Source organism: Mustela erminea, chromosome 11 (genome assembly GCF_009829155.1).
Source record: "Mustela erminea isolate mMusErm1 chromosome 11, mMusErm1.Pri, whole genome shotgun sequence".
Classification (NCBI taxonomy): Eukaryota; Metazoa; Chordata; class Mammalia; order Carnivora; family Mustelidae; genus Mustela; species Mustela erminea.
The window spans coordinates 36,851,042-36,866,240 of record NC_045624.1 but is presented as its reverse complement, the minus strand read 5'-3'; the positions used below and the strand labels follow the sequence as shown (position 1 = coordinate 36,866,240).

At 40.1% G+C, this 15,199-nt stretch overlaps 1 protein-coding gene and 1 long non-coding RNA gene across 4 annotated transcripts in view; both read right to left on the bottom strand.

The window, feature by feature from the left end:
* DOCK4 (dedicator of cytokinesis 4) overlaps positions 1–15,199 on the bottom strand; it is a 431,597-nt gene that overhangs the window by 379,872 nt on the left and 36,526 nt on the right. The window lies entirely within an intron of this gene.
* Positions 6,759–10,437, bottom strand: LOC116568546. The gene is made up of 2 exons (XR_004276670.1): positions 10,307–10,437; positions 6,759–9,228 (listed from the first exon to the last, which is right to left on the bottom strand). It is a non-coding gene; the product is annotated as an uncharacterized LOC116568546 (long non-coding RNA).

The window sequence follows — 15,199 nt, the reverse complement described above, 5'->3', positions numbered from 1 at the left end:
TTTTAAAACTGCATTTAATCAAAAGAAAAGAAATCTAAAAGCCACAGTGCTTTTTAGCAAGACTCTGGCAAACAAAGCAGACATTATATTTAGCTCAGCTTCCACCAGTCACCTAATTTTGATTGTTTGAGCTTTCAGGTTAAAGTTTTTATGAAGGGAAGAAGTTCCTACACTAAGAAGTCAGAAATAAAGCTTAACAGAGATGTTACTTGGAATTTATATCTAAAAAAATGAGTAAGCAGTTCCCAGCTTACCAACTTAAGTTATTGACTGTGTAAAATTCAGCTCTAAGTCAGTTTCTGAGAGCACCTTCAGATCTTAACACATTTGTTTCTCTATCAGCTGCGCCATTTTATGGGTTAATTTAGTTTGGTGGGCCATTCTGGGAACCAACCCATTATTTATAACATTATTCCAACTGCAAAGTTAATTGCCAGTTCCAATATAGAATGTGGGATATGTGTGAAGGACACATTGTCCTGGCAAAACAAAGAGATCACCCTCCAATTTCTACCAACTCCAGCTATTGATCCAACAAGCCATGTGTGCAAGGCAGCAGACTAGGTCCTTCACAGGACAGAAAGCAACAGCATTTCAGTGGTATCAGCATCCAGGCTAAAAACTTAGCAATAATAAAAATGAACCACTGTGACATAGATGACACTGTGATATAGATGATCTCTATCAGCTTGATAGTTTGCCACTATCAAACTAACGACGTGGCATATTATACACACACACACATACACCTATGTATATATATATGTATTTTTTTAAGGTAAAAAGAATAAGGACTCTTTACTTAGGTCAGGTAAGTGACATTACACCTGAAGAAAGTAATGAGAACGACAGAAACTCTCAAGAGTCTGCTGCCTCCCCAGCTACGGGCGACATCTCCATACTGCGTGCATATTGTTTGAACGACTCTTCTGTCTTCCTACTTGCTTTCTGAAATGCAGATTAATATGAAATCCCACAATGACTTCTGCATTTGTCACAATGTCCTTCTGGACTTCACTAGTAAAGTGTTCAATAACCTCCCCCTTTCACGACTAAGGCGAGGAACTGATACATAGAGTATTGTCTACTACATATCAAGACAACTGTTCTCTCTGGTGAAGAAGTGCTGAGACGGAGACTGGTATTTATTCCTCCATGAGATAAAGACTCTCTCATCTCCCAGGAATATTGGCTCAGGGTGAACGAGTTCATAAAAGGAAGACAGCTCATGGCACTAGGGCTCCTCCTCCTCAAACAAAGTATTTTTCATCACGTCAATCATATCACTACTGACCCTCTATTAAGAACAAGATCCTTCACTGTCAGAGACGCAGAACAGCCGAACACGCGCTGGGAGAGCCAGGCCTCGGGCAGTACCTTGTTGTTGCTCAGATTTCACGACTGGTTCAGACAAGAGGGGCCCCAGGAAACGAAGCCAGGCTAACATGTGCACCCCACTGGTTGTTTCCCAGGCCCTACCAAATCCGTGAGTTCACTTGAGCCGCTGCCAATGTCTCTGACAAGCAAGGCAGATGGCATTCTTCCGATTTATTGATGGAGAAATGGATAAGGAAATTGACTAAGCTCGGGGAGGTTGCATAGCTTTTTAGAGCTCCACAGAACAGTACTTTTTCCTTTCACAACGCTGCCTCACTTGGCAAAATGACCTCTTTTGTCCTACTGCTTCTAAATGCCATAATAAGAAAATATGCAGACAGTAAGTTACAACTGCTTTTATGTATCCCCCCCAAAAGTCCTTTAAAAAGTCTATTCCCTCTGTCCAAAAATTTCCTGAAGACAGATTACTGAGGATCTTAATGTTAATATGTTCAAAATTCACCAAAGTACATCCTGAATTTCAGTTTTCACTAATTCCTCCCCATTTTGGTTTATTAATTAATTAGTATCAGTATTTGGTTTATTAATTAAGACTGAATTAAGACTCTCTGCCGAGAAAATATTAATTGAATTTAAAATAATTTGTAGTTGGCAGACTGACAGTTTGGAACTTTTCATGCAAAGAAACAGAAATCACTACCCTTCTTATGGTCTAACCTATTTAAATGTTTTTGAGGTAATATACTGTATCAACTACTGTGATGATTAAGATGCAATCCCCAAGAACTGGGTTATGCAAGCCTTCTCAGTCTTTCAGTCAAAGGCCCAGGACTGTGGACAGTGGAGATCTTAGAGTTTAGAAAGATATGAGGGTGTGATTGGCTAAGATTTAGTGTAAGTCAAAGTCCCAAAGAAGTATTTATATGTTTATCAACGATTCTGTTAAGACAGTGGACAGGAGCCTGTAAAGATTTTCCCCAGAGGCAGCCTCCAGACCAGTACGGTCCCTAGAACTGTATGTGATGGAAATGCTCTATCTGCACTATCCAAGGTGGTAACCCTTACAAACATGGGACTATCAAGTGCTTGAAATGTAGTATGGCCAAGAAACAGAATCTTTTTTTTTAAGATTTCATTTATTTATTTGACAGAGAGAGATCACAAGTAGGCAGAGAGGCAGGCAGAGAGAGAGGGAAAGCAGGCTCCCTGCTGAGCAGAGAGCCCGATGCAGGGCTCGATCCCAGGATTCTGAGATCATGGCCTGAGCCTAATGCAGAGGCTTCAACCCACTGAGCCACTCAGGTACCCCAAGAAACTGAATCTTAACTTTTTTTTAAATTTATTTAGATTTAATTGTAAAGAGACACATGGAGACAGCCCAGCTCTAGAGTAATGACATCCCTCCACACAAAAATCATAGTCCATATTTTTGTTCACAGGGTTCATGGGCCCTAGGCACCTAGATGTAACTAAAAGAACATGGGCTTTGGAAGCTAACGGACGCGGGTCTCTTACAAGCCACAGAACCTTGAAACAAGGTAATTTCATTGAGCCTTGGCATCTTCATCTCTATAATGGGGGATCTCGATGTCATCTTCTCGGGATGGCTGGGGGAGAAGGAGGTTCTCTGTCACAGCATCTAGCACAGAACCCAGAAAACAGTAGGCTCTCTCCTTCCAACCTCCCCCATCCTTTTAATCCAAAAGAATTGCACCCTTGGAACTTACCAGGCAATTATGAGATACTTCATCCACAACCCATAAAAATGTCTGAGTTTCTTAGAAGTGAGGTAATGAAGAAAAAAAGAAAATTACATCTGAGCTTACATTTTAACTTGGCAAAAATTTTATGCAAAGAATTATAAACTATACTTTAATATTTGGTTAATTACAACTACACTTTATTAATGAGCCAGAAAGCTAAAGCATGTTCCTCTCTTATCTCACAAAGCATGACATTTTATAATAGACTATAAAAAGCATATAAAATTATTTAAATGTTGCTTTATATGATGTCGTTTTCCCAAGTAGCAGATATGGAGACTATATTACTGTGTAGGGGGAGAATTATCCAGCATTGTTCTACTTCTTAATAAATGCTTCATGGTAAAATAGAGATCATTAATTATAGAGAACAAACTGTTGTTACGGGGGGGGGGGTGTTCAATAGGAGATAAGGATTAAGGAGTGCACTTATCAGGATGAGCACCAGGTAAGATATGAAGTGTTGAACCACTATGTTATACACCTGAAACTAATATTACACGGCATGTTAACTAATTGGAATTAAAATAAAAACTCGGGAGCCTAGGTAGCTCCGTCGGTTAAGCATCCAACTCTTAGCCTCAAGATGTGATCTCAGGGTCGTGAGATCGAGGTCCATGATGGGCTTGCACTCAACACAGAGTCTGCTTCACATTCGCTTCTTTTCCCTCTCCCTCCTCCTCTGCCCCTCTCCTTATTTATACTCTCTCAAAAATAAATCTTTAAGATACAAACTGAAAAAAATAAAAAGAATTCAAGAATAATTACTGACATCCTTAATTATATATTTGGCTAGAGAGATTATTTAAAGATTATTCATACACACACACACACACACACACACAAACACATGTAATTCAAGAGAGTCAATGCAGTTTTATTTATAAAGGAAGAAAATGGACAACAACCTTAACATGCCATTACAGTGGAGTTATGTAAGCGAAGACACATTCATTCAGTGGAATTTCATGCAGCCCCTAAAACATATATTAAGCATTTATAGTGAAGGGAGCCTGGGTGGGTCAGTCGATTGAGCATCTGACTTCAGATTTTGGCTCAGGTTGTCAACTCAGGGTCCTGAGATCCAGCCCTCTCCGTCAGGCTACAAGCTCAACCGAAGTCTGCTTGAGATTCTCTCTCTCCCTCTCCCCCTCCCCCTCCCCCCATTGCACGTACATGCACTCTCTCTCTCTCAAATAAATAAATTTCTAAAAAACTAAAAGAATTTATAGTGAGCAACTTTCACTAGGAAATAGAAGAACATATAAATTCTTTCCCCTCACAGTTTTCTCCTATCTCCCTAGATTCTGATAGTGATGGTGTTCGACTTTTATATTGGGAGGCTGGACACAAATGTTTTTAAAGTTATTCACCGTGGTTGAGCCCCAGTCATCTTCATTTCCCATCACTTGAGACAAGAGCTCAAACCACAACACCTCAAATGTGTTTTGGCCCCCAGCAGCCTGGCAACAAGACAATGAGAGTAATTACAGAGTGCCCATCCCACACCCTCCTTGTGGCGGCCACTGGAGACATCATCTTCTCCTCCCTCCCCCAAATGATGCCATACAAGGTTCTGTACCAGCTGTCGGCTCGCTCTCCAGAACAAGCACCCTCCTGTAGCAACCACACACCTAAGTAATCTGCTGGAAAGGTCTTCCTTGGGTAGCAAAGATTCTGAAAATATGAACTCTGCGGTCAAATAATTTTTGGAATGCTCGCTTTGGCAGCACATGTAACGGATCATTTTTGGAATGATTATTTGAAGGGAAAACACTACAACAGCTCAGAGAACAGAGCCACTCGCACAGCCTGGGTTGCTAAGGACCACCTGGCTACAGAACTTAAGTGTGAATATAAGTTCTCCAGGCAAGCAAGAAAGGGAGGAATATTCCAGGGGCTGGAATGCAGAAAGATGAAGATGTCATGGTCCAGTTAAAGAACTGTGGGGTATTTTCTGCTCAGGCTAAATACAGTGAGGAGACCTTGAAAATGCAGACAAGGTCGAGACCCTGAAAACTTCTTAAAAGCCATTCTAAAGAATTTGGATTTGATCCCATGTGACGAATGAGGAGTTACATGATTCATAGGAAGAAGGTTTCCTTTGGCGACAGTGGGGAGGATGGGTTGGGGGAGTGGCAAGCCTGTTGAGGCGGGACACTTTAGGTGGTGATTTCAATATCTAAAGAAGGAACTGAGTCTTAAGTTAATAACATTGGGAATACAGAAGGAAGGGACTATTTGACAGGTACCTCAACAAGAGCATCCATAGGATTTGGTGAACTGATGGATTACAGAGAAAAAGAAGGGGGAGAAAGAGAGGTAGGCAGGCCAACAGGATCCTACATGCATAGACCGCTTTTGCAATCTGTTGAGGCCCAGGAATGTTTCTCAAAATGTTAAGTGCATAAAATAAAATACAGAGTTAAAAGGGAACTATTAACACTGACATACAGTTCTCTCCATGGAAGCCCTAAGAGACAGAGGCTCTCAGTCTTTAGCGTTTATCAAAATCCCGAGGGAAGGCTTGTTCAAACTGATTGTTGGGTCCCATCTCCATGTTCCCCAATGACACTGATGATGCTGATCTCAGAAACACACTTATTAGGAAGCAATGGAACAGGGTCATGCCCACGTTTCTAGCTAGAAACCTGGGTGGACTTGGTGCTATGGACAGGTTTACTTACCTCTGTATTCCAGTGCCTACAGCTTAGTACATATATGAATTCAATAAATACTTTGTGGACAAATGAAGTTGGAACAGAGATAAAACAGTGAGTTTGGTACTAAATAAGGTTGGGTAAGTGATACCTTCATTTGTTTTTGTTTTGCTTTTTGGGTAGACTTTGGGACTCCCGAAGACAATGGATTACACCGTTTTGATATAATTTATAAGTTGTTTTTTTAAGATTCATCAGATCTTTAAGTGACCAGTTATATTCCTGTATATGAATAAATACATACAGTATGCATTTACATTTCAAAATAACATTTGGAAACTCTGTTAGAATGCTGAATCCTATTTATGTATATATAAAAAATCTCTCTATTAAGGCTAACAGTGTCAAATCCTGAAAATTTCTAAGAAACTATCACATTTTAATAAACTTAGAAAAGTCCAAAAGTTTGCCCAATGAAAGTCTATAAGGAATCTTTTGTAATAAATGGCTGAAAACTATCTTTAATTGGCATCTCAATAGTTTAGTTATAAAAGGATGTTTCTCTGACAGTGCTTTAAAAATCATATGTAACCATAACGATTTTGAGGGTTTTTTTAAAGATTTATTTATTTATTTGACAGAGATCACAAGTAAGCAGAGAGGCAGACAGAGAGAGGAAGGGAAGCAGGCTCCCTGCTGAGCAAAGAGCCTGATGTAGGGCTTGATCCCAGGACCCTGGGATCATGACCTGAGCCCAAGGCAGAGGCTTTAACCCACTGAGCCACCCAGGCGCCCCTCCATAATGATTTTAAATAGTCCTGGTTTAAGGACGCCTGGGTGGCTCAGTCGGTTGAGCCTCTGTCTGCCTTCGGCGTGGGTCATGATCTCAGGATCGAGCCCCACATCAGTTTCCCTGCTCCATGGGGAGCCTGCTTTCTCCCCCTGCTTGTGCACTCTACCTCTCTCTCTAATAAATAAAAATCTTTTTTATAAATAAATAAATAAATAAATAAATAGTTCTGGTTTGGTCTCCTTTACTATAACTATGGTGTAAATAGGATTCAGCCCAGCTTCATTTAAGTTACTACAAACCCACTAAAAGAATCTCATCACTGAATTCATTATGTATTGGTAAAGGGTCCTGATCTATACCAGATGCTATGGAGGATGTTACAGAAGCCAAAGAGAGGGTCAGCCACAATTTAGCTCTTTGAGTATAACCAAGGCCCTCTGATATTCTACTTCCCGGTATATTACCACAAACGTGTGTGTCTCAGAAATATGTTATCTTCTCTTCGAATGAAGCTCCAGTATCCTTCCAAGTCAATACCACTCTACAGATTATAAAAACCCACCACCATCCCATCATATACTGGGGCTGTACCTTTTTCCTTCCCTCTCTCTCTGCCATTAACATTTCTTCCCATCACCCCTGTCCAAGGACTTACCAGGTAGACCTCTGCAACAGCCCCTTAACCCTTTTCCCCATCCCTGGTAGCTCCCACCTATATGGTCACCACCCAGCCTTTATCACTTTGGTCCCTCCCTCCCCCTCCACCATGTTCTTGGCCCCACCAAGATCCTCGGTCTAGCATCAAGGTCCTCCATCATTAGATCCCAACCAGAGTTTCTGACTTATTTTCTTTCCGCTTCTCTAAACAAACTTCTCACTCCAGTCAAATTATCCTACTTCTTCTTCTCAAAATACAGCCTTGTACTTCCTGATTTCTTTTGCTCTGTTATCTCCCTGACAATAATGTCCTGTATCTGGCAAAGTTTTTCCCATACGTTGAAATCCAGTATATGTGTGACACCCTTCTCCCCTAGAAGCCTTCCTTATCCCACCGAACAACCCTCCCTTCCCACTCCCCACAAAATAAACTGTCACATACTTTATATAACAGTGTCCAGCTTCTCTTCTTGGCCTGACCGAAAGCTTCTACGTAACAAGAGCTGTGCCTCCCCTTTGCAAGTCTCCATTTGTCCATCACGGGGCACTTGGCACTCAGAACAAATGGTCCTTAACTAGGTGAGTCCAGAGCCACATCTCCAGGTCTCAGTTCATCTGCAAATGTAGGCTCCTGCTGCCAAAGAGCTTCCTAAACTTCTTTCTAAGCTTTCTAAACTTCTTTCTAAAATTTCTCAACCTCTCCCAAAGGGCTTTCACAAATATCAAACAAGATAATAAAATATTTCTTGAGAAGACACTCCACAGACTGAATAAGTGGGATAATATTGAGTTGGGGAGGCAAATGTAGAGCCACACAGTACCAGAGAACCCAACAAGACAGGGTGATCTCTAGCTCTAAAAGCATTAACAGGTCATTGGATTTCAGACAGCAGACAGCCCCTGCAGGCTCCTGGAGATTACTGGGGAAAGTTTTGTCTGGGGAAAAGAATTGAGGCAAGCCGGGAAGACTTGTAGAATTCTCTCTCAGTCAGCTGAAAAGGAGTGGCTCTCACAAACCTACCAGCCTGTCTGGTTTCTCTGAAAACTATCTTAATCTCCTAGTAAACCATCAAAAATCTGAACATGGTAGTCAGAGGTTACCCAGAAATCTGAACAGCCTTGGGTGGTCTCCTTCACAGGCACCATCACAGCCCCAGCCCCAGGTCAGTGGCCAAGGCAGAAAAGAAAACAGAATGTTTCATCAGTGGGGAACAACAATCAATTTGTTAAACTTTAGCTTTCTGTGCATTTATCTTTCTAAACAAATTGCTTGTACTTGGCTACAGCCTCGATTAAAGAACCTATCATTGCATTCATCAGCTTACAGCTCACCAGACTTTGCTGAGAATGCAGGCTTGGCAAATATTTTCACACGCTACCACAGACTCAGTCCTGTAAGGCCAGACCCAAGGCCCACCATCAGGGTCACCATGGGGATCCTCCACTTCCTGTACTCTGATACACACAGGTCCCTAATCTGTGCAGGTACACAGAAAGAATTAATCATGCAAGTGAGTCTTCCGATTTTAATAATTAAAAACTGGACTTGAAAGCCGACACATACACAAAAGGCTGATCAGTGGCACATTTCCATTGTTTCCTTTCCTGTTATGATGTCTACCAGGAGACGGACAGTTGCTCTTCAAATATACTCCATACACACAGATCTCCAGAATACTGAACATATTTATTACAACCTATACAAATCCAATATGCGGGAAAAGGCTAAGAGACTTCCCTGAGCTAGTGGATTTGTTGGGCTTGTTGAGAAAACTGAATGGGACATAAGCCTGTGGTAGAATCCAATTCTTCTACCACACCATCGAACCTGGTACCGAACAGCATAGAACAATCTGGCTAGGCACGTGTAAACGGGACGGAAAAAAAAAAATCAATACATCTTTCACGTCTAGCGTGGAAAATCTGATGGAAGGCGCTATTTCCTATAAATTCTCATTAGACTAGAAAGGGTTACCAGTGGATTGCGCTTTGATCCCAGGATCTGTCTTTATCCAACCTGTGAAGCACAAAAGCATCTTATTAATTCTGCATTCGAATTTCATGCAGCAGAGCATTTTAGGGTAAAACAAAATGCAGTCCATGCTGACTGTCTAGAGAGATTGGGCTAATTTACATGATATAAGGGATGCTTTATTTATGGAAGAAGATAGGTTAAGCTCTCCTGGGCATAAACACTTGAGCTCTGGAACAATCTCTCCAGACCACTTAAGCAGTATCAATAGTTCACTTATGACATTTACACGTCTCGGTTAATGTGGCATAACAAAACAAGAGGACCTTAATGCCAAGAATTTCTTTCCACTGTGACTGTAAGTAAACGATGACAAAAAGCCTTCATCCTGAGCATCCAAACTAAAGAGTATTCTGAACCCATGGTTGCTATTCCCCCTCCAGATTGGTTCCAACTTTCCTATTAAGATTTGGAGGGCAGAAATGGAGTACATCGTTACTATTATGGTAGTTAAAAAGCTAGTGGAAAAAAAAGGACCCATTTCCATTATAGAATAAATGTTAAAAATTTGATTTAAAAAGTGATAGTGCAGTGTTTTTGTTTTTTTCTTTTTAAAGGCACAATTTTTATTCTGCATGTTTCCAAAGAGAGCAAGTAACTCCAAATAGTGTGAAACCTCATTTATCTGGCATGGAGAGAGTAGAGCTCTGGAGGAGTGGTTTCCTGAATAACAAACACTCTGCCATTCATTTCCCTGGAGTGGAAATCTCTCTCCTGCCAACACTCCTCCCCTAGAAAACTTCCCCTCCTCCACTCTGCGTACTCTGGCGGGGCTGTCACTCAGGAGAACACAGCCCCTGTGCCTCAGAGGAAGCATGTGACCCAGACTGGACCAATCACAGCCAACATCCTCCAGGATACAGTGGTCAATCTATAAGCAAGCATGTGACCCAAGCCGACTTGCGTCCTTTCACTTAGTTTTGTGGACAGACACTGGGAGGGAGAAGGTCTCTTCCCTTCTCTGTCCAAAAGACCCAGCCACATGGACTGGGAGCAAAAGCAACAAGTCCTAAGAAATTCTATCTAATCTCCTGAATACTGCTTTGCCCCGAGCCAGCCATACCTTTGAACTACTGGTTACATCAGTCAACATTTTCCAGTCGGGTTTTTATCATTGCAACTAAAAAGAATTCTGGGGGCGCCTGGGTGGCCCAGGGTCCTAGCATCAAGCCCCGCATCGGGCTCTCTGCTCAGCTGGAGGCCTGTTTCTCTTCCTCTCTCTCTGCTTGCCCCTCTGACTACGTGTGATCTCTCTCTGTCAAATAAACAAATAAATAAATAAAACTTAAAAAAAAAAAAAAAGGAATTCTGATTCATACAATGCCTAAATCTCACCTGATTTAAAATTACAGAAAACCCTCCCAAAACAACCTAAATGCTTCCTTACCTTAGTTTTGTTTTGTTTTGCTTTAAGCCATACTAAACACAATTTAACATTTTCTTATTGATCTAGTCACTTCCATGGTAACATCTGATGTTCCCAAGCACTATTGAATTAACCCAAATACTTAACTCTTCACTGAAGGGGTCAATACTGCTTTGTAACAGACTTCTGTACTGTTACACTGTAAGCAATAAAACACTGAGTGTGTTGGGGCCAAATATGAATCTGTCCTCTCTTGGAGCTACGGCCACTTCTATACCACATCCTAGAACAGGTGGGTTTTTTCCTAAACAAAAAATCATTTACCAAAGGGAAACAAATTAAGACATGCCAAGCAAACTGGTGTGCATGACTCGTCACCCCAGGTCCTTTGTCTCAGAAGAACAGAGCTTCACTCAAGTTACAATATCAGCAAAACAAAGATGAAGGGTGGGGGGAACAAGAAGCGTATGTGACATATATACAGCCTTCCTCCAATCTCTCCACTTCTTCCGCTTCTCTGTACCACATGCTCCACTCTCACGGCTACCCTTGCCCATGGCACCCCCTGTGGCATGCATCCTCTAATGTCCAACCTCCTCTCTGGGTCGTAAACTGACTTTCTCACAACTAATTGGCTTAATTTCTCAAGTTCCCACGCATACCTCCCGGGAGAGGGATCTGACCTACCTCCTCTTTTTGAGCTGGCCAACATCATGTCAATGTCAGCCAAGGTCAGTCTCTGGGTTAGATGTCCACTCCTAGTACAATCAGTGGTAGGTAGCCAAAGAGAAGTCCCTTTTATTTACTTAATTAATATTTAACCATTTAATACTTCGTCATTTAATTTAATCATTTAACATTTACATAGAGCTTAATAGAGGCAAGGCATTCCTCTAAGTGCTTTATAAATATTCATTAATTTAGTACTCATAATAAAACAAATGAGGTAGGTACAATTACACCCCATTACACAAATGAGGAAACTGAGACATACAGAAGTAAATAATTGCTCCAAAGTCCTGAGCCAGTAAATAGATATGAGCTGAAATTGTCTAGGGCCAGAATTCATACTCTTAACCACTATGCCATGGAAAAATTCATAATCAGTTAGGACTGCAAAGGAATGGGCAAGCCACATTCTGAAATGGGTTTACTACACATTTATCCATTCATTTAGTACACATTTACACATTCATTCCAATTTTTTGAACATCTGTTATATGTCAGACACTTTTCACTGAGGAGACAGCAACAAACAAAACACACAAAGATCCTACCTTGAAGGCGTCTATGTTATTTTTTTTTTTTAAGATTTATTTATTTGAGACAGACCAGAGAAAGAGAGCATATGCAGCAGAGAGAGGGAGAAAGAGTCTTAAGCAGAAAAGGGGCTCAATCTCAGGACCCTGAGATCTCCACCTGAGCTGAAACCGAGAGTCGGAGGCTTAACGGACTGTGCCACATGGGCGCACCAGAATGAGTTTATATTTGGATCATGGTAATATTACCCTGCACATTTTCACTTAGTGTTTTTGTAAATATATATATTTTTTGTTTTACAGTCTAAATATAGCCATATTAGTAACCTCTTATTGTTTTATAATCTATATATATATAGTCTTTATAGACTATATATAGTCTTTATAGTCTATATATATAGATATATATAGCCATATTATATATGTATATAGCCATATTATATATGTATGTATATATATATACATAGCCATATATATATATGCATAGTGTATATATATATACACGTAGCCATATATATATGTATGTAATAGCCATATTATATATATTATAGACTATAAATAGTCTATAATATATATATATGGCTATATTATATATATATAGACTATAAAGACTATATATAGTCTATAATATATATATATATGGCTATATATATATATATATAGCCATATTAAAAAGATACACATTTGGTATACTTTTAGAAAATGGGATAAATAACAATAATCACAGTTGCTGTTCTCTAACCCGTCTGGATTACGAATTCAGTTCCTGTGCCAGGAACTATACTACATGTGCCTTACTTCATTCATACAAATATACTCCAGGCCTATGTGCTCTATCTAAAATCAAACAGGCAGATCTCCATCTCACCTAACCAGACTTAGAACTGTCCAGACAGCCTGACTCATGCTCAATATTTACAATGAATTTAAAAAATCTTTCCAGAGCATTAAGTATGCCAAGCATTGTGCTAAATGCATTACATCCTTTACTTCATTTAGCTCTCGTAGCCATCCTGAGGGGGGTACATTAGTCCTTCATCCAGATAAGGAAGCTAAGGCTCAAACACCCAATAAGTGGCAAAGCCAGAATATAAACTAGGGTCTGCCTGAGCTCCACTATAGACTATTGGGGAAAATGTCACTTATTGGTGATAGACATGTTCTTAAAACCTCATGAGACACAGAACCATCTATTAAGGAATACAAAAATATTTAAGTATTAACCTCAGCAGAAACTCTAATTAATACTAATATTAATACTAATATTAATTAATACTAACACTAATTAATACTAATATTAAGCAGCGTATCAACTTGGCTTTCAATCTACAATTACAAACAAAAACTGTCCACTATGTGTCTCTTAAGCTGGGTTTCTTTCCCTGGGTTACAATAAACCCCAATAAGAGAACTATTATTCTATTCTCTTATCTGGATATTTAAACATCAAGTCCATTTCTTAACATGACATGAGGAAAATCACAAAGTTTGTATCTTTCTCCGAGGAACTGAATTAAGCATAAGATTAAATTTGTCAGTATACCCAGGTAGAGGCACCTGTGTGGCTCAGTCAGTTAAGAGTCTGCCTAGGCTAAGGTCATGATCCTGGAGTCCTGGGATCGGGCTCCCTGCTCAGTGGGGAGCTTCTCCCTCTGCCCCTCACCCCACTCAGGCTCTCTCTCTCTCAAATAAAATATCTTTAAAAAGAAGAAGAAGAAGTATACCAAGGTAAATGAGAGCATCTGGAAATCACTCAAAAACACAAAGATGACCAAAGAAACCTAATACTTAAACGTCCTCTTCACCTTCTCACCCTATTCTAAGCAGTGGAATGCCTTGTGACCCCTACCCTTGAAGTCAATGCCACCTTCTGGGACCTGTGGCAGAGTCACAGCCTACAATATCACTCTTGCAACTGAAGAGTAAGTCAACAGGCCACTCTTCCCTACCATTTCTGTCCTAGCTTTTCTCTCTTTCCAAGAGGAAAATCACAAGCTAGGCTGCTGCTGCTTTTCAGTATTATGTCTGAAAGTGAGAACCCTTTAAACACCATTGATCAGTGTACAACGTGAACCAGGTATCTTGGGAAATGAAAAGGCTTATGAGAAACATAAGATGATCTGGCCAATAGAACTATGCCATTAAAGAGAAAAACAAAACAAACACTGCCAAGAATAAGTGTTTTGTTCTCCTAAGCAACCACTCTGGAAGACTTCATAATTTACTTTGGCCCAACCTTATCCCTAAGATGTCTTCAGAGCACACAGTTTATTTCAAATCAAAACCCTTAAGAGTACATTCAAATCACAATTCCCTCAAGATAATGGGATAAAGCAACCCAACTACAACCCTTAAAGTTAAAAAAAAAAAAAGTGTGACCTTATAAGGCTGTAATAAAATCCCGTTCTCAGTAATGGAAGTATTATTAAAAAACAGATTACATATTTAAAGTAACTTCTCTTAGGTCCTAACAGTTACTTGGAAGAATAAATTCCGATAATTATATCTGCTTTAAAATCTAATAAGCAAAATGGCTTAAATTTTCAAAGTTCCCATCATACACATCTCCAGTAGTTCTCAATTATGGAAGAACTCATTTGTGGACAAAATTTCATTCAGTCTAATGGCCTATAGCTGGACCAAAGTCCCAAGATCTCAGTTAAGAGCTGTTAATCTTCAGGGAACAAAACCAGGAACTCTGATCATTCGTCTGCCTCTCCTTTCCAAGGTCTTCCAAGGAATTTTTTTTTTTTTTAACTTATGTTGTACCAAAAGAACCACCACCATTTGCTGGTGAAACAGAAAAACAGAAGCAGGTGGTCAAGGAGCTAAACTGGCTAATAAGCTTCTGGCCAGTGGCCATGTGGCCTGAATTCAGTCTAGGCCAAGGCTGCCAGTAACTTCCCAGTGCACAGCTGTCCAGTGGCCAGTCCCACCTTTACAAGAAGAGGAAAGTCTTGTGAAAGACAACAAAGGGCATGGCTAAAAAAAAACAAAAACAAAAACTCGCTTGATTTCAGAATTTGCTAATGCTGTAACAAACATTAGAAAACCAGCCTATTCATTTAAAACATTCATGGCAAAATAAGAGCAGCAAAGACAGTTAACTGCAGTGAGATGGGTCATATATAGTCAAGGAATTTACTTTAAGATATCAATCATCAGAACTATCCTAGGTCACTCTTATGGTTCATTTTAATGCCTCTGAGCCTTTTCACTATCTCCTCAGCTGCTAGTTCAAATGTAACTAGAGTCAACTTAAATTCAATGAACTATGCTGGGCCTTGATTTATTCTTGTGGTGGGGGGTAGAGGTATTACACTAAATAATC